General features: G+C 41.1%; 1 protein-coding gene across 6 annotated transcripts in view; it reads left to right on the top strand.

Annotated features, from left to right (window-relative positions):
- Positions 1–18,992, top strand: part of LYSMD3 (LysM domain containing 3) — a 106,110-nt gene that overhangs the window by 38,594 nt on the left and 48,524 nt on the right. For 2 of the 6 annotated variants that reach the window (XM_069225239.1, XM_069225229.1), the window contains 2 exons: positions 9,129–9,249; positions 11,990–12,056. The exons of 2 other annotated variants lie outside the window; for them this stretch is intronic. The gene's annotated coding sequence lies outside the window, so the exon portion shown is untranslated. The remainder of the gene's footprint in view (positions 1–9,128; positions 9,250–11,989; positions 12,057–18,992) is intronic. 2 more of the 6 variants (XM_069225221.1, XM_069225214.1) reach the window with 1 other exon arrangement.

Raw genomic sequence — 18,992 nt, 5'->3', positions numbered from 1 at the left:
TTTTGAATTCTGAGCAGCCTTGATTGTGCTTCAGAAGCAAGTAGTCAAAAGCTGTCCTATTTTGCAAAGCAGCTTTTCTAGTGCCTTGTATTTCTAGTAATACTTCTGCCAAAGCAATAATTTATTATTGATATTTTTAACCATCAAACATGCTAGTTTAATAACTCTAGTATTATAAACCTTTAATCCTGGAACCCCTGCCATAGAAAGACCTAAGCTTACATATTCTGATCTAGTTCATAGTTGAACTTCAGAGTCATTCTTCGCTTAATTGAACTGTTTCCCTTGTGTTTTGAGTATGTAATACAGAGTGAATGAAAACATTGTGAGTCCTAGCCGTGTGAAAGCACACACTGTCCTCCAGCTACATTTGCAGGAATGTTAGTATATGTGATATTTCCACAAAAAAATAACCATCCAACAGGTAACTTGACATGCTTAATGTGACTAGCAGCAGACACTATATTCTTGCAAGACATGCTATTATTGACATTTTCAGACATTTTATCTCTTCTTAGTTGACAAAGTACTTGTTGTTCCCATGGGATCTCTTGGGAAGACCCGTTGTTGCTTCAAGGAATAATTTAAGCGGACTCTTTGATTTTGTAAGTGTTGCATGTTAGGTTGTAGCAGACATCGTTGGCAGTAACATTGTAAGTGATCACCTGTGTCAGGTTGTCCCATATTTCCCTCAGTCGTTTCTTGGCAAAACCGGCAATATTCATAGGGGGTAAAATGAGTCAGCACATCACTTTCTTCCATTGCTCCATCAGCTTTGGTGCTATTGAATATTTTCAGCAGAGCACTGGTGGGAGTGGGGATAGAGACTGAGCATGTGCAAATGATGTCAACTGTGCTTTTCATATATGTCATGCAGAAGTCCGACCTGTTCAACAGGGTCTGGTGCTAAATAAATTAAAACGTTCTCGGACTGATTTAGCAAGGATGTCGATCGGTGCTGTCAGTCGATTACTTCAGGGCTGGGGGCTCTGTACTGTCTGTACAAGAGACAAGTATGATCATTCTCACAAATAACAGTTATCACCTGGTACATATTCCCATTTTCCATGTCCTGGTTCCATGACAAACAGAATATTGTTTTTGCTTGTTGCAGTGATTTGTGCTGGTTCAGGAAGACTATTTGGGGATTCTACCCACACAATAGCAAGGGGATTTTTATCAGTTGAGCCAAAGCCTCCTTCCCCATGCACTGTAAGAAGGGCTGGGGCATTCCCCTTTTCAGTTTGAGCATAGCAGCCACAAACTCTGCTTTTCCCGACGTGTATTTAGCTATTTGGGCTTTTAACTACGCCCACCTCACGCCCATCACGTTCACTTGTTAATGAGCGTGCCCTTCAAAAATCCTTTTTTATCATTGGGAAATGCTTTACGTTTGTCCCTCTTTAGGACGGTTTGGTTACTGCCTTGGGCATCACCCCTGTTACATGGCTAATTGCACTTTTGCCAATAACTTTGACTGCGAGCGCACTTCTTTTTCCTTTTGTGTGTCTCCTCCGTGCTAATACTCATGGCGGCTGTTTTACTTTTCATTTTTTCCTGTGCCTGATGTGATACTGTTTTTTAAACCTATCAAACTGCAGCACTCCATCTTCTTTGCAGGCTGTCTCAATACGCTGCTCCGACCCCATGTGCATTTATTCCTTTTTGTCTTGTTTCCGCTACGTCCTCGCTGCCCCCATTGCTTGCCCATCCACCGATCACCCCCTACCCAGTCATTGCTTTTCTCTGCATTGCGGCATTCTGTTTCCACACTTCCTCCCTTCAGTCTCTGCTCAAGGTTGAGGGGAGAGCAGGCCAGATGAATATCTGCTATATTTTTGGGAGTTTTGTTGCGAGCACTACAATTATTGTGATTTGTTGCGTTAGCTGGGCTTTTTTATTGGAGATGGTGTTTACACGCTACAGATGACGCTGGTCTGTCAATTTGTAATTAAGAGCTCTTTGTTGCTGCCTCCATGCCAGACACTCTCCCTGCTCGAATTTCACATTCCTGCTGGCCTCTCCCAGCTTCTCCTCCCTTCTTGTAGCATTGAGCCTCTGTGCTGTGCTCGCCCTGTGCTGCAGTCATTGCTAGAGAGGTCAAAACCCCCAGACTCACTAGAGAGCTGGACTCTGGACAGCTATCATCCAAACATGACAAAGAAGGAACCTGCAGTAATTGCCTGCCTGCTCTTTCTCTGCCCCCTGTGTGCTGTGGAGTCCACCAACCAGGGACTACAAAATAAGCGGGTTAATCCCGGGGCAACTCCACCCTGAGCCATATTAACCTCATCTGCTCACTAGCAACGCATTGGTCCCCTGTCTACCCAATTTGTGCTGAGGTGCCGTATTTCTAGAGTTTTGCAGACACTTTGCTATTGGGTTCTGCAGTGCTGTTCTTACAGTCTGCTTTAGATGCCCCATATCCTCCCACGTTCCCTTTCGTTTCCGTTTTGTGGTTACAGTCGAGTAAACCTGTTAAAGGCACTGTTTCGGACTCCAGTAAAAAAGCCCATCCTTTGGAGTCGAAAATTCAGCAATTGGCTTCGGAGCCGAGACCTTCGACTAACTTTTCCGGACTGAAAAAACTACACTCTTCAGAGCCGAAAAAATCCTCACATACAGAGAAACGAGGGCTTTCAAAAGAATTGAGAGAATCTCATAAGACTTCTGAGGAAGAGCCTGAAATTGAACCGATTTTACAGGTTATGGATGAGAGAGAGTCCAGAATACATATGCATAAGGAGACAGGAAGAATTATCACTGCACCTCCTTTTAAAGACAAAAAGAAAGTTGGCTTTCCAAGAGAATTGGACTCTGCACAGCCACCAGTAAAGGTGCAAAAACAAAAAGAGAAGCCATTACCTCTCCATTCTTCTCCTCCTCAAACTCCACAATTATCTTTCTCACCTCACAACAGCCCACTCCACAGCCTTCTCCAACACATTCTTTAAATATTCACAAGGAGGTACGGCAGACTCATGGGATCTCTATGACCTTGATCCCAATCCAGATAATGACCTCGATATTTACCCATCAAAACCTTCTCCTCCAGAAGATACCACTGCATGCACCCAAGCATTATCCAGGGCAGCAGCTTATCATGGGGTAACCATGCATTCAGAGCCATTAGAAGAAGATTTCTTATTTAATACACTCTCTTCTACACATTCGAGGTACCAGTGTCTCCCAATGTTACCAGGCATAGTTAAACATGCAGACCAAATTATTTAGCGAGCCTGTAAAAGCTAGGATTATTACACCTATAATTGATCAAAAGTATAAGCCTGCACCTTCGGACCCAGACTACATTACTCACCAGGTCCCTCCTGACTCAGTGATAGTCAGTGCAGCAAGAAAGAGGGCAAATAGTCAGTCTCGGGAGATACACCACCTCCTGATAAGGAGAGTCGAAAATGTGACGCAGCTGGGAAAAGAGTTGCTACACAAGCAGCAAATCAGTGGAGAATTGTAAATTCTCAGGCACTCTTAGCCAGGTATGATAGGGCCCATTGGGATGAAATGCAGGATATTATACAGCATCCCCCAAAGGAGCACCAAAAAAGGGCACAACAAGTAGTAGAAGAGGGGCAAGCAATTAGCAGTAATCAAATAAGAATTGTCCTTGATACTGCTGATACAGCAGCAAGGAGTATAAACACTGCTGTCACAATCAGAAGACATGCATGGCCAGAAACCGGAAATTCAACAGGCAGTACTTAATATGCCTTTTGATAAAAAGCATCTCTTTGGCCCAGAAGTGGATACACTATTGAAAAATTAAGGAAGGACTCGGCTACTGCGAAAGCAATGGACGCTTTATACACCACCTCATAAAGAGGCTCCTTTCGCAGGCCACAGTTTTTAGAAGATGTTTTAAGCCACAATCCTCAGAGGCTTCCACCTCCCAAACAAAGCAATCACAACAAACCCAATATCAACGAGGTGGGTTTAGAGGATCACATTGAGGTCAATACTTCAGAAATAGAGGTAAATTCGAAACCTCTAAACAAACATCACAGCCTAAACAGTGACTTCCTTCCACTCCACACATCTCCTGTGGAGGAAGACTACAACAATTCCACTCTCACTGGCAAAATATCACCACAGAGAACTGGGTATTATCAATTATCTAAAATGGCTATTGTCTAGAACCAATATCCACCCCTCCAAACATTCTACCACAATATCACAAGTTGTCCCCCGAACATACAATTCTGTTACAACAAGAAGTACAATCTCTGCTGGATTCCCCAGGAATCTGCTGTGGTCAACATTATTAAACATGGGAGTGCCATTTGGCCTCCTGAAACTCATAGCTCAGTTGCACCAAAATACCTTTGCCCAAATCAGGTGTGGACAGGGGGGCGAGCTGACTGACCCTGTAGCTATCAAAAAAGGAGTTAGACAAGGTTGTGTTTTGGCACCTACTCTTTTTCTGCTCTACATTAATAATTGCATCCACTACCTAGAGAACTGCATAAATGATTCTCCGAAACTAGGTGGGAAAAAAATCCCCTGCCTGCTATATGCAGATGATACGATCCTACTATCAAAATCGCCAATGGGAATTCAACACCTGATTAACCAGTTCTGTGCTTATTGTAGTGATTATGGTTTAGATGTAAACATTAAGAAAACCAAATTTATGATATTCACTACCTCTAAAAAACGATTGCGTACTAATATTAAGATGAATTCGACCCCATTGGAGAAAGTTGAAGAGTTTGATTACTTGGGTTTCAGATTATCTACATCAGGCAAATGGAAGGCAGCAATTGATAAAGGGGCTCTGATCATAAGCCAAAGAGGTGGGGCCTTAGTCCGCAGATCTAGAAAGGCTCCGAGCCCCCCTCTGAACATTCTTGCGGAGATTTATAATGTTCAAATCAGAGCAGCAGCCCTATATGGAGCGGAACTTTGGGGGTCCCATAAAAACCTGGACATTCTGCAAACTAAGGAAAATATTTTCCTCAGGCAGGTGTCCAGGCTAGGTACGGGCACTCCAATGACCCCTTTAAGGCTTGACCTTGGCTTAAATGGCATTAAAACCATAGCGGCCTTAAGACCCCTTACCTACTGGATTCGTCTATGGAAATCTGCTGAACTAGAACCATATAGGCTGGCTATAAGAGAGTTGATAGCCGCTCCCAAGGCATTGGAGAGAATCCCTTGGTTGAAAGAGATGAAAATTGCCTGGGACAAAATGGGTCTTTCCCATTATTGGAACCACCCGGATCAAATCCCTGATAAGGCTAGGAGATTTGTTGCGAGCAGATCTTGGGAGAAAGTTAACGAAGATTCCCTGCACCAAAAGAGGGCGGGTAGGTTAACAATGGATTTTCTTCAAATTAAGCATGAACCCTGGGCTGAGAATTTCCTGAACCTCCCTATCCCTCCGTATGCACGCACTCTATACCTGCAGTTAAGATATGGTACATTGCCTACCAATGGTTTCACGGCCCATTGGCCTTCTAACATCGCTACAAACGATAGGTGTATTTTCTGTCAACATTGTAAAGAAACATCAGAGCATGTATTATTCTTCTGCCCTTTGTACAAGACACCAAGAAAGAGGTGGATTATCCCCCTCTGTAAAAACATGTCATTTCAGGATAGAGTAACTGCCATTAGAATCTGTACACATGATTTTTCTCCCAGGGTTGCCATTCCAGTTACCAAATACTTATCGGAGGCCTGGTACATCCGTCGCAAGTTCATTGCACCCAAAGGCTCCTGAGTCATTTCTATACTAGTCTTTAGAAGGATTTTAATCTTCTCTTTTTATCCTTTTTGTATTGCTTTTAGTAGGAAATTTCCATTACGAATTTGTTTCCTTTTTTATGACTACCAAGACTGCACAAGCTTATATAGCCTTCCCATATAGTTTTCCTGTTGTTTTTTTTTGATTGGTACTCTGATAATGTTTCCTTTTAGTCCAATTAGACTATTTTCAGTCTTTTTTGTCTTCTGGTTGTGCACACTGGTCCTCCAGACAAAAAGTTCTACATTTTAGTTTTTAGCTCTGTCCCCTTTTTTATTATATCTATTTATGTTTTATTTTATTGTATTTATATATATGATTAAATGCTTTGTCCTGCTGTTCTTATTGTTACAATGTTTTGACGTCTATTGGTTCTATATTGTTACTATGTTTTTATCATATTCCTTTTTCAAGTATGATTGTTATTACTATCTTAAATGGACTAGATTCTAGACCGAATGAACTTAATAAATACAATCTCTGCTGTTAAAGCAAGCAATAGAATTAGTTCCACGGTCTCAACAAGGAACAGGAGTATACTCACTATACTTCCTAATTCCCCAAAAAGATGGCACCCTCAGGCCCATATTAGACCTCAGGCCCCTCAATCTATACATCTTGCCAGAGCATTTTCACATGGTAACTCTGCAAGATGTTATTCCACTACTGCAAAAACAAGATTTTATGACTGCTCTAGATCTCAAAGATGCGTATGTCCACATACCCATCCACCCAGCTAACAGAAAATAACTCAGGTTTGTCATAGCAGGAAAACACTACCAGTTCAAAGTGTTGTCATTTGGCATAACAACAGCTCCAAGGGTGTTCACAAAGTCTAGCAGTAGTAGCGGCTTTCTTAAGAAGACAACACATCCATGTCTTTCCACATCTAGACGATTGGCTAATAAAATCAAACAATCTTACACAATGCCAAAACATACTTGTTATGTGATAAAAACTCTGCACACACTAGCGTTCTTTATAAACTACCAAAAGTCACACCTTCAACCAGCACAAGTACAATTGTACCTAGGTGCTATACTAAATACTCAATTAGCTCTATCCTTTGTATACTTGGATACGGTAGAAGCGTTTCAAAATTTAATACCACTCATACATCCAAATCAACAATACACTGTAAGATTTATCATAAAGAAACTAGGAATTATGGCATCTTGCATAGCAATAGTCCCACATGCAAGATTAAACATGATGCCCGTACAACAGTGCCTTGCACAACAATTGTCACTAGCACACGGTCAACTTCAAGATCTAGTGTTCATGGACTGCCAAACACATATGTCCCTTCAATGGTAGAATCGCAGCAAATTGATGAAGGGTCGGTCGTTTTAAGACCCTGTGCCTCAAACCATAATTACAACAGATGCATCAATGATCGGTTGGGGAGCTCACCTAAACAGTCAGACCCGTGACTCCAGAACAAGACTTCTTCGAAGAAAAACAACTTGTAACACTTCAGCCCAACACTAGATGTCGGAAGAGATATGCATAGCATGTGAATCTGCAACACTACATGCCACGAACAGATGTACACTGGGTAAGTGACATTTTCCATATATATATTCAGTCTTATAGTGAGTTCGCACATGTTGTGATGTTGGTATTCACCCGTTAGTCTATAAGGCACAGTTAAAAAAAAAGAAAAGAAAAAAAAAGTAGGTGAAACTGACCCCGGCACGCAGGCAAGGACTTCTTATGGCTCCGATGATGTCAGACGGAGTCGCGTGCGGAGCTGTACTATTGTGATGTCCTTGTCAGCTTGGAGAGCTAGAAGGAAAAGATTTCTGTCAAATGCTGGTGCATTGGGAGAATTTAAAAGGTGAGGAATCCACAAGTAGATACTGTATACACCAGAAAAAGCATTACCGAAGGTAAGTAACTTGTTCATTAGGTTTTCTTAAAGATGTTTTTAATATGTGAGCATATGTTCTTGTCCTGAAGAAGATGGCAATAATTTGTGAAGTCCACTGAAATGCACCAACTTATTTTATATACCGAATCCGTCTAGTAGCATGCTGCAATAGATGGTGACATCATACAAATGTCATGCACCATGTATATCAAGTGACCAGATCAGTAGAACTGGAAAATAAAATTGTGAGCTGTTTTAGTTGTTTCTCCCATTTTCATGAGTGTTTTCATTTAAAGTCTTTTAAAGAATGTTGTTAGCACCATTTAGTGGTTATTGTTTTTATAATGTGTTTGTGAACTAGTGGAGGAATGTATTTGGGCTTAAAGAAGTAGTTTGTATACCCATTATCTATGAGTCTATGATCCTTATATTATTGTGGTACTGATCTGAGTAGTATTGGGAAGGTGATTAATTGGGTTTTAAGTGAGGGTTTGCGCAATGAACGTGTGACTACAACAGAGTAATTATCCAAGGGGAGATTTGGTTTTCTTATTGAGCATTGTGCTCCGTCCCCTTAATGTGAGGGGCACTCTCTCTGCTCTTCACTTTAAACTGAGTCACCCTCTTTTTTTATTTATTTTGATAACCACAAAACACCCATCTTGCTCTTGCTTTCATGCTTTTGCGCATAATAAGGGAGAATTCTGTGAGCATTAGAAGAAGCTTCAAATTGTTAAATTAAGCAAACACATGTTTTTGTAGTTGAACCACAGACGGTAATTGACGTTAAGCCCACTGCTTACTGCATTTCCTTACAGTGCTGGCCCTAATAGTAAAGGCATTGCATTATTGAGTCATATGCTGATTTGAACCATTTACACATATAAATAGACTACTTGATTTAGTGGCTGACAATCCTTCACACAGATCGGTTCTGTAAACTGTTAACGGAAATGTTTGTGCTTTAGGAGGCTGTGCCTACTTGTCCATTGAACAAAGTAAACATCATCACTTCTTGATCAAACAATATGTCCCCGGTGCCGGGTAATGGGAATTCCACAACCCTGGGCAAACTAGTGCTAGTGTGACAGAGGATGGTCTGTAGTGCATTCATATTCCAAAGTTTCCAGTTCTTTTGATCTTCAGTTACATGTCATAAGCATAGTTGTCTTGTTGGGCAGGCAGTCTTATGCCCCCTTAAACTATCCTGGCTATAGTTGGCTCTTGCTTTGATTATGCCAATGCTCTTTACCTGGCTTTACCCTTATCCACCACTCATCCATTAATTCTAGCCCAGAATGTCTCCGCCAGACCCCCTTCTGCTCCTATTTCTAACCACTTAAGTAAGCTTCACTGCTTTTCCCATTCAGAAATGTTTGCTATTTAAAAGCTTGCAGTCTTTGCTTCACATCATTTCAACAAAATTGTCCTCCCTTTCTGCATCCGATGTTTGCTCGTTATATTCCTCTCCGTTCTCTTTGTTCTCCCTAGTCATCTCTGCTGTGCACCCTCAGGAAAAGGAAAGCTCGCCAATGCAGTTCTTTTCCAATCGTGTACCATCACCTTGCTCTTTTAAGTTCAGGAACGCTTTTAAAAACTCAATATTTGACCAGTAAGTATTTGCATTTCCTACTTGATTTTAGCACCAGAAGGCCATTGGGCATAAGCGTGCACTACAGAAATAAAAATAGATTAGAAATCGAAATAACCTCTTAGGCATTTTATATCCTTGGTACACAACATTACATTGTTGCTCTTGTGTTTTTTTTTTTTTCAGTACTAAAGAAAGGTGTGTAGCCTTCCATGCCATTTGCCTCCAGTGGTAATGTTAATTTGTTTTAAATGGATGGACAAGTGAATCCTTTTAGGTCTGGTGTAGAGACAGCTTCAGCTGTCTCTCCAAATTAATTGTTTCTACGATAATCATAATAAAATTCACATAACCCCCCCCCTTCTCTACTCCCCCCCACACACACACACACACACATATATCACGGAAAAAACAAAAGTTAAATTGATGTTATAGTTTGGTAAAATGAGTTATGTAGCATGTGAGATCATAAGCAGTGTATGGCAAGGGGGCAAGTTGTAGTTATTCCATTAACAAGTGAATTTCAGTGGTTTTAGAGTTTAAAGCATTACATTTTCACCTAACTATAATGTCACGTTAACTGTTGTTTTTTAAGTGAATTTCTAGGCTTTAAAGTAAGGCAGACCTACTGGCTTTGTCAAAGAGTCAGCATGCCCAAATATAAAAGGAAGGCTTCTTAGTGTGAGCAAGAGGTCAGCATATTAACCTATATAAAACAGACGTATGGGCTTTGACAAAAAGTCACCACAATTTATTAATAACCATATTCCAAAATAATCCTCATATAAAATACACAGATGGCAATGTATAAAAATATTTTTGCTCAAAAATATAAATCCGTTTTCTTCCGAACAGCTATGTGTGTTTGAGGTTTTTTATTTTTTTGGAGCAGCCAAATAACCAACCATAAGGGGCACCTGCCAGCAGAAGATCATACAGCTCCAACTCAGTTTTTTTTTTTGTTTTTTTTAAATGGTAAGCTCTTCTGGAGTCATGCATTCAATGACTCAAAGACAGTTTTCTTTAAAAAAAAAAAAAAAACTTTCCTTAGGGGAGCTACTGTGCTTCTGAATCCCCCCCCCCCACAAGACTTTCAAATTGTAGGTGGTGCCACTGCCCCTTATTGAGGCACCATGACAACTACAATTTTGTCGTGCTCCAAAATACCCATGCAGTAGATTATGGGGCACTTCTGGGAGGGAACAGTGAATATATATTATTAGTCACCTTGCTGCATCAATACATCAATAATAAAGCAGTGAGGCTGCTTTTCCTTTATTTTTATTTTATTTTTTTAAGTTGGTTCCCTAGAACACCCATATGTAATTGTTTGCTGCTGCAGGAGAAGGCCCATGGCCCCTGCATCCCCTCCATCTCCCTCTCAACAGCCAGCTCATTTGCTTTGACGCCAGTGGGTGGAAGCAGAGCTATGTACCGTGCCTGGGGGAGTGCGTATAGGGAATAAAATGTATTTTCCCTGCCTGCACACTCCTTGACAGGAAACATGTCAGTGTGTCACAGGGATGTGGTCCCCGGGACATTTGCTTTCTTGGGTGCCAGCGGAGGAGCTCCCAGGAGCCATCCTTTGGCTCAGGGAGGGCAGCTACAAGCTCCCCTCCTCTTAAAAAAATTAAAAAAAAAATGTTGGGGGCCTAGGCCCTAGGGGATGGGGTTCTTGTGCCTTCTAATGGCTCATAAAGAGGAGCTTTCACCAACACCCCGTCATTCCCTGGGCATTGGCCTGCCCCACGTGGTTCAAAATTGAAAAGGGCAGGCATTTAAATTACTCTGATCTGCTGTACCACTAAAAAAAAAATACTTTTTTTTGCCACAGAGTTGGTCCCTTTGGGACCCTCTTCCCCCATCCTCCCCAGCCCCCCTCCCCCTAACCAGGCCAAGGGGGTCAAGGTATTCCTACCCTGCCCAGCCAACTCCCAGAGTCCTAAAATGGCTCCTGCTACTTTTTTTAATATTGGGATAGCCCATCCAATGTAATTTTTTTTATCTGCTGAATCCACTACTAAACACATTTACACTAAATACAAAAAAACAAAGAGCACACTTCCTAGGTAAAGATATAGGGTCCTGCCAAATTTGGTGTAACTCCGTGCAGTCATTTTGGCTGTGGCTGTATCTAATATACCAAATGGAAATTGCATGTGGAAAACACGTTTTGGGACCTCCTCCCTTTATTTTGATTGAGATATATATTTATTTTATCTGTAATATCTGTAGATGGGCTTCATTATCCCACCATTTGGTCTGTTTGTTCGAATGTCTCTCACCACAACATTGGGCAGTGCTTCAGCCATTGTCGCTTTTAACCGTGAATGAGTGCATATGCTCTTTCACATGTGCACATCTGCCAAATGTAGTCAACTTCAGTAGCAGGACTGACTGGAAATATTGCTTTAATTTCACGTTTTTTTCATTGTTATTCCCAGTGTGTCTGTCTTTTTTTTTTTTTTTTAACAAACATACTTTTGTGGTGTTTTTTTACTATTACACATTTATTGTCTGTTGCAGATGTTTGCAAAAGAAGATGAGAATAATCAATATTTTGCAGGCTTGCAAGGACTAGACATAATGGTTTTGCCAATGCTTAATATTTACTTGGATCTGAAATGCTGCCCGTTGGCAACTACTGATACAACCTAACTTCATACTGTAGCCTGACATTAATTATTTTGCTTATCAGTAACTGAAAATATTGAAATTCTCTGTTAAACATAAAAAGTATATTTTTCTTTTAAAATTGTAGGTCACAGATGCAGAGGTGACACAAGTGGACGATGCCTATCAACATTGCATCCTTATTTTAAAAACTGGTATATATATATATTTTTTTTTTCCTTATGCTAGCCACATATTATTGATACTTACTCGCAGTTTAAAACGTGCATCATATGTTGTAAGCTATTCGGTGATACTTTAAATACCAATTTGAATCCCTGCTATCATGACTGAAGTACTGGATAGTGATGTACCATGTACTCCAATTATTCTCTGTTGGAAGTTGGGTAACTGGTTGGAGTGGGTGAAACCCTGCTGCAGAAGAACCCAATATTCCTGTCGGGTCGAAGTCAAAGCAAATCCCCAAATCATCCTGTGCTTAACCCTCTGGTAGCTTAGTGCAAAGCAGTCAGACTTAACTTAGTGGCAATGTGTAAAGCATTTATGCAACACTTGAAACTGTAAAAAAGTGAGAACACAACACAAAGAAAATCTCATGTCAATGTAGAAAACTAGAATGAAATGTAATCCATTATTTAAGAGCAAATCAACAAAAATCTGGTAAGTAGAACCAAGGATATGCAATTTCAAAGTTTCAAGTAAAAATAGTACCAGGTAGCTCAGAGTGCCAACTTTGGTTATCTGATCCTGCTGGTCCAGGAAAAAGTCACAAGTTCAGGCCGACCGCAGGGAAGCATAGGCAAGATATAGAGACAAGTTAGTCTTGTCGAACAAAGTACCTAAAATCTTGGTTGCAGGGACTAGCGATTTCCCACATCAAGGATGCATCGTGCTCCAGTAGTTCCCAGAGGCTGCGTCGTCGTCGAGGGTGCCGTTGATAAGGGGCTTGTGATACGAAGTCCTGCATGGAACTTGTGCTGTGCACCACCAGTTACGAAGAAGCTGCGATGCGAGATCTACCGTCAAGGATGCGTTGTGCTACAGCAGTTGAGAATTGTAGCTCTTAGGAGATGAATTGCGCTGTGTCAGTTCTGCCTACAGGACCACAGTTGCTGGCAGAGCAACTTTAGGCCCACTTCTAAGGGCCCTGGACTGTGGTGGCACCACTGAGGGGTCGGACTTACATCATACAGAGTCCAGGTTTTTTGTTGAAGGTAGTTGGAGCCTTTTCTGTCCCTGTGTCTCTGATCAGGAGGCGAGCCAACTAGCCCTTGGAATCATTTTGGTGGTCCTGCGATCAAGGTGCTGGTCCAGTCCTTTCACTTAGTAAGCAGGTCAGCAAGGCAGCAGAGTAGCAGTCCTTGCAGAGCAGCATTGCAGTCCCTCTGAGTCATCCACAGGCCTAGAAGTGTACCAAAGAGTTGGGTCGGAGGGTCCAATATTTTTATACCTGGTGCCAACTTTGAAGTAAGAGAAGGTTCTTGTGGCTTCTAACCCGAGAGACGTTTTAAATGTTCTACCTCCTTGCCCTTGCTCCAGCTTTTCTGGGGTCACAAAAGACTAGTGTCAAACCCTTTGTGAGTGTGCTCAGACAGATTCTTTACAATAGTCAAGTTTGGTAGGTGACAGCTTCTGCCCCTCATCAACTCTGTACATGTCCAACTTTTTAAATACACTACATCCTGATTCTGGGCTATTTATGGCATACCCGAGGGTTGACTTAAATGTAATAAAAATGGTTTGGGCCTCGCAGAAGTTTTTATTTTGCCAAGTCAAAATGGCAGTTTAAATGACACGTGCTGCAATGGCACACCTGAGACAGGTTTAAAGGGCTACTTAGGCGGGTGGCACAATAAGTGCTGCAGGCCCACATGTAACATTTAATTTACAGGCCTCGGTGCATGTATTACCACTTTACTCAGGACATAAAAGTAAATAAACTAAATGTGCCAGTTGGGCGCAAGCCAATTTTATTATTTTTAAAGGTGAGAGCACATGCAAGTTAGCACAGGTAAAGTGCACAGAATCCTAAGCCCAACAAAAACAAGACCAGCAAACATGTAGGAGTAAGTAAACAGCTTGGGGGAAGACCATCCTATGGCTGACAGGTCTAACATTTTCTTTGAAAGAGCAGTGGAGGCCTGGGTTTGGAGACCTGCGGATTTGGTAAGGTTTATTGAAGCACCCCACAATGTACTTCAAACATTTATTGTATGTTGGGGTTCTCTCAATTGAGAGTCCCCTTCCCAAAAAGAGACTCTTGGTATTTAATTTGTGTGCTGCTAATGCTATTCTGTGGCTAATGTGCCATTTTTATGTTGAGCGTTCGACCTCACATATACTTTCAGTATAGCAGTTTCATTTGTTGGTTGCATTGTCCTTTAAAAATTGTTGCTTGCTAGTGGTCAGTTCTGCCTTTTTCTCCCTCCTTTTTCTGTTTCAGAGCAGTGACCAACTATTGTATTATTCCACTTCGGTTTCTTTATCTGTTGCTGTGACAGACTATTTTATTTTATTTCTGTGGTGCCCCCCTTTCCCTATGGCTGTTTTAGGCTGGTAGCTGCCTATTGCAGCATTCCATCCTCACATCTCCTCCCATATCGCTAACCTTTGTTTTGGCTTTATTCAAGTGCTGTTCTCGTTTACCTCTGGCTTCTAAAATTAGCTTATTTCACAAAAGAAATACCCGGTCATTTAGCTCACTGCTTACAAAAGCAACAATATGTCCATTCTGGTAGAATGTAGCTAAACCTAGAAGGAATGATGTGAAACTTGTTTAGCCTCACATTGCATCTCGAGTCTCTTATTGCCAGGGCCCCTCCCTGCCAGCACTCATGACATCGCACACAGGGCATTGCTTATCTTCTTTATTAGGGCCAGAAATCTTCTCAGGCAGCTCTGCTCGTTGAAATGCGAGCACTCATGACATCGCACACAGGGCATTGCTTATCTTCTTTATTAGGGCCAGAAATCTTCTCAGGCAGCTCTGCTCGTTGAAATGCGAGGTACGAATGCTTGCAAGACTTTTCATTCTGTTAAAATAAAAAGAAAATACTTTTCCAGCCTTATTTTTCTAATTTCTGTTCAGACGTTTACACAACGTGAAATAGTGCAGTCATCTTCTCGTCTCTCTTCAAAGAGTTGTGATTTCTGATGTCAGTAGCTGCCAGTGGCCACCAAAATATGGCACGAAAGACAAAATTATGAGACCGGGTTCACCAGTTTATGTGGCAAGAAAAGTCCGGTTCTGAATTTACAGTGCCAATAGCTCTAACTCAAGAAAATGCAAAACCTATTGCATTGCAAATACTTGTTTTATACTGTGATTGCATTCTTGGGTACATTGGGTCATATTGTGCTCAGATCAGAAGGTGTCTTATGTTGCAGAAACCATGCAGTATGAAAAACTATCTTTTTATATATATATTATTGAGCAGACTAAATATGATTTACTATCACTTTTGACATAGGAGCAATAAAGCACATAGAAACCTTCAAAATGATATTCTGATGAGATCGAATCATGCAGATTCGCTTTTACCAAAGTCAAAATATGTACCTTCAGTCCAATTTTCCTCTTTTGTACAGCATTTGCAGAAGTCAAGGATCAAAGAATAGATCCCTGATATTAAATGCCAGAGATCCTGTAATGAGAACATGTGCTAAAGTGAAAACACAAAACAGAGACATAAAGAATCACACAGAAGAACTTTAGACTTCTCCTTCTCCATAGGAAAGTAGTCTCCTAGTGGACTCCAATTGTGCAAGTTCGCAAAAGTGAGTATTGGTTGAAACATCCAGTACAATGACCTATGAAACATATCATCAATCTAATAAAGTGAACATGTGCTTAAGTGCAACCACAATAGAGAGGCAAAAGCTACCTCGGATTTGGACTGGAAATCTGGAATAATGCATAATGAGTTCCAAAACTCTGATCCAACAATGCGTCAAGCGTTAAGAAACTGAAATGTAAAAAGAAAAATAAATGCTAAAAGTTGAAAAAAAATAAAAATAACAACTATAAACATTTCATCATAAATCATATAGGTAGTGTAGTACACAGACTCTATGCTGATAGTGCAGTCACAACTATGATAAAAATGTTGGTTTCCTACAGATTCTGCCAGGGCTTGATCCAAAAATCGACCCCACATGTTGAATAAAGTCCAGCTAGTGCCATGAAGCATAGAATTTCTTTAAGGCCCCCACCCTTTTGGCATAGGCCTCTTCAAACCTCCTTGTTCCGGACACTTTGTTCAAGCAGACATAATAAGATGGAACCCTATCCATACGCCAGAGTTGTAAAATCAAAGAGCGGGCTATAGAGTGCGCAATTGACAGAAATACTTGTGATGATTATGGGATCCTGAGTCAAAAAGGACTAATGACTCCTGAGCCAAAAAGGACTAATGACTTCCCATTCTGTTCCAACTCAAAGAGCCCAGCTCACAGCTGAAAAAAAGATGATTCCAGAAATGTGCCAACCTCAAGCAAAAATAGAAAATATACAGCCATGCCTCTATAACCTGCTGCATGCAACAAAAACACCAATCTTCTACAGAGGGGAACGTTCTATGGAGGGCTGGTTGAAGTATAATATCCTATCCATCTAGATAATGCCATCCTTTTAAAATTTGCCGCCCTTAAGGCCTATAAGTGATAATGTTTGACCATCATCCTCCGAAAACCAACTCTGTGAAGCCTCCCAGATTTTTTCCAGGAAATTTGACAGATACATAATAACCTGTAAAAGTTCCTTATACCTGAAAGTTTAGTTCCGAAAAGCACGTGCAGCACAGTATGCATTTCTCAGATAGGATCCTGGTAATGAGACCTCATTGTTTGCAGGAGTCACCACACCAGGAACAAATCTCTTACCATGTCATGCATTTACCCTATAAGAGAAAATGATGCACCTCTTTGTAACCATGGAAATTCCAGTATCTAACCTGAAAGGGAGGAATTAGCAAGCCCGCGTAGCGAGCCTTTTGAAGCTTAAGAAATATATGACCAGCTGAAATGTGATTAATGCAATATAATGCTATCAGTTGGAAACTCAAAACCTGTAATAACTGATCTGTTTGTTTTTTTGGTATTTTTTTTGTGGAAATTTTGGGGCGTTGCTAAAAACGGTTCTGGCATCCTGCACCGTCACATCTATAAAAAGCAAATCAGCCGTCCCTTCATTATCGAATGCTGTCACCAGCATATCTAGAAGAGCTGCCTCGTAATAAGTCTGAATGTGGGGAAGGGCCAGACTATCCTTTGTGATTTCAAGTTGAAGTGCTGAATACTTTACCCTAGATGTTTTGCGATTTCAGACAAATTGTTGGAACATTGTATCAAGATTGCTAAAACAGCTCGTGTTGATTTTAATGGGAATATTTAGAAAAAACAAGTAGTCGGAGAGGGGACATTTTAATAAGGGCCACTCTTCCGATCAGTGTAAAGAGGAGAAGTGCTCATCTGTCAAGAAGCCCTCTTACCTTATGAAGTATTGGACCCCTGCCAGGTCCCTCTATTGATGTCAACTGATCCCGCAAGCTGGGAATTCATGAATACCTCGGCTTGGGCTCCTTTTATATAAATTGTCGAGCATTTTAATAAATTGAGGAGGAAAGCCAAATTTCACCAGAGAAGAAGAGAGCGCCTGACAGTTGACCATATTGATGGCTTTCTCAGCATCCACCATAATGACTGCTGCCTTTGTGTGGGTAGCTGAGAAATAATCCAATGCATGTACCAAAAAGCTAATGTTTGTGGTCATTAATTGACAAATCCAGTCTGCTCCTTTTGGATTAAGACCTGGGCAAGAGGGGTAGTACGTAACACCCATACCTTCATTACCAACTTATAGTCTATGTTATGAATTTATGTCCCTGGGATTTTTTCCTTTCTTTAAGAAACAGACTATTGTGGATTCCTTAAAGGGAGGAGCTACTTCTTCACGTCTTTAACATAATTAAAGAGATCAGTCAGGAAAGGTTTCCGATCCCTGGCTGGAGAATGTTTTTAGAAAATGTGTCTGGAAAGCCATCATTACCTGCAGTGATCCCATTCGGCATAGTGGCAATTCCTGTATCTCATGTGCGGATTTGTTAGAGATAAACTTTAAGACCTGAGAGTTCAGCAAGTGCGGAAAACTAATTGATTGCACATAATAAGATATGTTTGACTGTGAGGTTCCATAGCTAGTTTCATACAAAGCCTTGTAATGCTGTAAATACAATTTGGAGACCTTGGCTTTTTCCGAGACTATTTCACTACTGACCGAACTTTCTAGTTCCCTAACAAATAAGGCTTCCTTCTTGCCTAACCTGTGTGGACCAGGCCAGAACCAGGAACATGCACTCTCAATTTCCCCCAGTACAAAAAAGTCCCTAAGCTTTTGCTTGGCCTTCTTAAGATTATGCTCCATGAAAGGGGGTGGCGGAACCCGATGCCCCATTGGCCTGCAAAGCATGATCTACTGCAGATTGCAGCAAAGTTATTTGCTTTCTGCGGTTCCTGTGTTGCCAAGCCTGTTGAGCAATTTCTTTTTTTTTCCGCATCCTTAAAGGTATCCCACACGGAGAAGATTGAGGCAGGGTCCCTCTCTATAGAAAATAATCCTGAATAAATTGCCTCATATCGATGAGCCATTCCTGATCAGATAACCGTGACAGGTCCAGCTGCCACGTAGGCTTTTCACCCCTTGATGCGTTCACCTCGATCGTGATGGGAACCACCAAACGATCAGAAAAGCAATTGGCCCAGGTATCAGAATCAATCCTCTTAATAAAATGAGAGACTATGAAAAAGTCGATCCGAGAAGCGGTATGGTATTGCCATGAAAAACAGGTATATCGAGAAAGACCTGGATGGTCATGCCTCCAGGGATCCACTAAAGCAAAATCATGCTTGAATGTATCTAGACCTTTTATAGCATTATGTTTAAGTTGTTTTTTTACTTATTTATTTGAGGTATCTACAGAGAAATCCTGAATAAAGTTCAAATCCCCTCCAATAATCAGAGGCCCAACAGAACCTGTAGCAATATTATAGATCTGTAACAATAAGACTCTCTCATCAAACACTGGGACACAATTGTTCACCAGATTTAACGGAGAACCATTGACTGCAACCTT

The sequence above is a fragment of the Pleurodeles waltl genome, chromosome 1_1 (genome assembly GCF_031143425.1).
Source record: "Pleurodeles waltl isolate 20211129_DDA chromosome 1_1, aPleWal1.hap1.20221129, whole genome shotgun sequence".
Taxonomy (NCBI): Eukaryota; Metazoa; Chordata; class Amphibia; order Caudata; family Salamandridae; genus Pleurodeles; species Pleurodeles waltl.
The sequence above is the reverse complement of the archived record's forward strand: the minus strand, read 5'-3'. Positions and strand labels throughout refer to the sequence as shown.